This window comes from Propithecus coquereli, unplaced genomic scaffold (assembly GCF_000956105.1).
Source record: "Propithecus coquereli isolate 6110/MARCELLA unplaced genomic scaffold, Pcoq_1.0 Scaffold172, whole genome shotgun sequence".
NCBI classification, from domain to species: Eukaryota; Metazoa; Chordata; class Mammalia; order Primates; family Indriidae; genus Propithecus; species Propithecus coquereli.
In genome coordinates this window covers 3,149,211-3,153,602 of record NW_012141858.1, presented here as the reverse complement: position 1 = coordinate 3,153,602, position 4,392 = coordinate 3,149,211, and positions in this window count along the sequence as shown.

Here is a 4,392-nt window from a genome sequence, read left to right as displayed (position 1 = left end):
CGCCCGGCCCCACAAATATTTTTTATTCCCAATCTCACCCTGCCATGAAGAGATTATCCATGGCTGAATTAGCACCATCAGAGTTTACAGTTCCAGTGAGTTATATAGATTTGGCTCCAGGTGCCTCATAGACACTTGCCCAAGCAATCTCTCCAAAAGAAAGGTTAAGAAACTGTACTGATCTCTATGATCCTGGCCAGTTATTCATATTCTATGAAGCTCAGTTTCCTCCTGTTTAAGATGAGGATACTAATAACTTTGTGGCTTTGTTGAAATCATACCATGAAGACTATGGAACACTTTAAACAGTCAATAAATGACAACTCTTCCTCTTTCCATCCCAGTTCTTTCTCTTTTCTAGACAACAAAAACAAGTTATCATAAAGTGACCAGAATAATTAAACTAACATAAATTGAGCACTTACGTGGTTTGCGAAAAACTATTTGTGTATGGTCTCCTCAGTCTATAAATTTAATAGACACCTGAGAAAAATTTCAGACTTTTAATACATCACATGCCATAGCATTTATAGATAACAATGTCCTGATTATCTGAATAAACCAAAAATGGTTTATTCTTTGGTTTATTCCAGATGGACAAGAATGAGAAGATTTTTACCATATTTGACTTAATTTGATCCTAGAATGAGAGAAATCAGAGAAAAATTTGCTACCTTCACAGCATCTATTATTAGTATTTATTATTTTTAGGAATTTTGAAAAAAGATATCTAAAAAGACAGTTATTAAAGATTGATCACAGTAATCAAGACAGCATAATACTAAAGGAAGGAAGGACATGTTAGATCAATGGAACAGAAGAGAGAACTCAGACCCACACAAATATGTCCAGTTAATTTTCGACAAAGGAGCAAAAGCAATTAATGCAGGAGGGGTAGCCATTCAACAAATATGTTGGAGTAATTGGACATTCACTGGCAAAAAATGAACCTCAACCTAGATCTTACACCTTACACAAAAATTAACAGAATAGATCATGACCTTAAATGCAAAATGTAAAACTACAAAATTTCTAGGAAAGAACACAGGAGAAAATCTTTGAGACCTAGGACTAAGAGTTCTAAGATTTGACACAAAAAGCATAATTCCCAAGAGGAAGTATAAACTAGACCTCATCAAAATAAACTTTTGCTCTGCCACACGCACACAAAAACCATGTTAAAAAAAACAAAAAGACAAATCACAGACTGAGAGAAAATATTTTCAAGTCACTTATTAGACAAAGTTCTTTTACCTAGAATACACAAAGAAGCCTGAAATCTCAACAAAAAAGTAAACAATTCAACTAGAAAATTGACTTTTTTGACACAGAAAAGACATTCACAGACACTTCACCAGAGGACATACAGGTGGCAACTAAACACATGAAAAGATGTTCAATATAATTTGCCATTAGAGAAATGTAAATATAATAAAACTATAATGAAATATCATTACACACATATGAGAATGGCTAAAACTAAAAATTGCGATAATACCAAATGCTCACAAGGATGTAGAGAAACTGGATTGCTCACACATTACTGGTGGGAAAATAAAATATTATAGCCACTCTGGATAATAGCCCAATGTCTTAGTCTGTTTGGGTTGCTCTACTAAAACACAATAGACTGAGTGGCTTATAAACAACTGAAATTTATTTCTCACAGTTCTGGAGGCTGGCAAGTCCAATATTAAGGCACCAATGATTTGCTGTCTGACGAGGGCTCGTAGAGGGTTCATAGACAATCTCCTTTTCCTGTGTCCTCACAAGGCAGAAGGGTCCAATGAGGTCTCTGGAGTCTCTTTTATAAGGGCACTAATCTCATTCATGAGGGCTCACCTCCCAAAAGTCCTACCTCCTAATACCATCACCTTGGGGATTAGGATTTCAACATATAAATTTGGCAGGGGGGACCACAAACATTCAGACCATATCACCCAGCAATTCCTGTCAAAATTAAAAATGGACTTACTATACAATCCAGTAGTACACTCTTGGGCATATATCCCAGAAATATAACTTATTTCCACACAAGAACTTATACATGAATGTTCATAGCAGCTTTATTCCTAGTAGCCCCAAACTGTATAAACTATCCAAATGGCCTTTAATGGGTGAATGGTTGGCCAGGCGTGGTGGCTCACGCCTGTAATCCTAGCACTCTGGGAGGCCGAGGTGGGTGGATCACTCAAGGTCAGGAGTTCAAGATCAGCCTGAGCAAGAGCAAGACCCCGTCTCTACTAAAAATAGAAAGAAATTAGCTGGACAACTAAAAATATACAGAAAAAATCAGCTGGGTATGGTGGCGCATGCCTGTAGTCCCAGCTATTTGGGAGGCTGAGGCAAGAGGATCGCTTGAACCCAGGTGTTTGAGGTTGCTGTGAGCTAGGCTGACGCCACGGCACTCACTCTAGTCTGGACAACAAAGCAAGACTCTATCTCAAAAAAAAAAAAAATAGGTGAATGGTTAAACAAACTGTGGCATGTCCATACCGTGGAATACTAGTCATCAATAAAAAAGGAACTAACCATTGGTTTCATTCAATTGTCTATCTGTATTTTCTTGTATCTCACTGAGTTTTCTTAAGATCATTATTTTGACTTCTTTTTCTGGCAATCCATTGATTGGGGTCTATTCATCGGGGCCTGTTACTAGACAGTTCCGTTCCTTAACTGTGGTGTTGTATTTCCTTGCTTTTTCATGTTTCTTGTGTCCTTGCATTGATGTCTGTGCATCTGGTGGAACAATTACCTCTTCCAAACTTTCTAGGGTGGATTTCATAGAGAAAGACTTGCATCTGCAGTTGGGGCTTGGTGCACCAGTTGAGAAGAATGTGGTGATTCTATTTCCAGGTAGGCATAGTGGTATAGGCGTCTCCGTGTAACTTCTTCAGCTGTGTTCAACATCAGCAGTAACTGTGGGCACCTCAGTGGCCTGGGCTGTAGACATTTGTTGTAGTGGTGGCAGTGGCATAGGTTGTTAATGTCCTCAATGACAAGGGCTTTTCGGGTCCTATTCTCATTTTCCTCATGCTAAGGAGACTTAGCCGAGGGGACCCTTCTTTGTGTCAAGTCTGACACGGCCTACAAGCAGCTGCAGCACTGGGTTGTTCCAGGTATAGGTGCTTGGAGTAGCTGTGGGGCTGAGGTCCTAGGCTCAGGGTCTCCCAAACCTATCGTGCCATTTGGGTCTTGAGGTGCAGTTTTGCTCTGCGGCAGGTTTGGATGTCAGCTGCCCACAGAGCCAGGATCTGTGATTCTGAGGCATTCCCTAGCAGATCAGGTCCAGGGGATTGGGTTGTAGCTGTGATTCTACCCTGGGGGGCGGAGGGCAGGGCATAGCCCTGGCCCAACTCCAGGGAAGAAGTGGTGCTCTGGAGGGTTGAGCTTGGGGCACAGGGTACGACTGTAAATCAGGAGCCTGAGACAATAGGGCTCAGTAGGCAACTTGGGTCCCAGGGGATGAGGCACCAAGCAATGATGACTCTAGACCCTGGAATGGCGGGGCTTGGCAGAATTCCAGACTCTGTAAGACCAAGTGCAATGGCAGCAAGTACCTCAGAATGAGCAAGTATTACTGTTGTTTGGGCCCTTGGGGGACAGGGAGCAGCACAACAATGACTCTAGCCCCAGGGAAGCAAGGTACTAGAGTTGTTTGACCTGTAGGACTAAATGTTTCAGCTCAGCCATTGCTCTGTTGCCCTGGGACTCTAGGTACCACCTCAGATCAGCCTTGGGATGCCCGGCTGATCATTTTTGCCCATTTTAAAATCAAGTTTTTTGTTGTTGAGTTTAGAAGTTCCTTATATATTCTGGATATTAACCCTTTATCAGATATATGATTTGCAGTTATTTTCTCCCATTTAATAGGTTACCTTTTCACTCCATTGTTTTCTTTAATGTGCAGAAGAATTTAAGTTTGATATACTTCTATTTGTCTATTTTTGCTTTTGTTGCCTGTGTTTTTGGTGACATATCCAAGAAATCATTGCCAAATCCAATGTCCTGAAGCTATCACCCCATATTTTTCTATGAGAGTTTTATAGTCTTAGTCTAACAGGTCTTTAATCCATTTTAAGTTAATTTTTGTTATGTGGTGTAAGGTAAGGGTCCAATTTCATTCTTTTGCATGTGGATATCCAGTTTTTCCTAACATTGTCATTAGTTGAAGAGACTGTCCTTTCCCCACTGTGTGATCTAAGCACCCCGTCGAAGATCACCTGCCCATATACACAAAGGTTTATTTCTGTCCTCTCTATTCTGTTCCATTGGTCTATGTATTTATCTTTATGGTATTATCACACCATCTTTTTTTTTTTTTTTTTTGAGACAGAGTCTCACTCTGTTGCCCTGAGTAGAGTGCCATGGCATCCGCCTAGCTTACAGCAA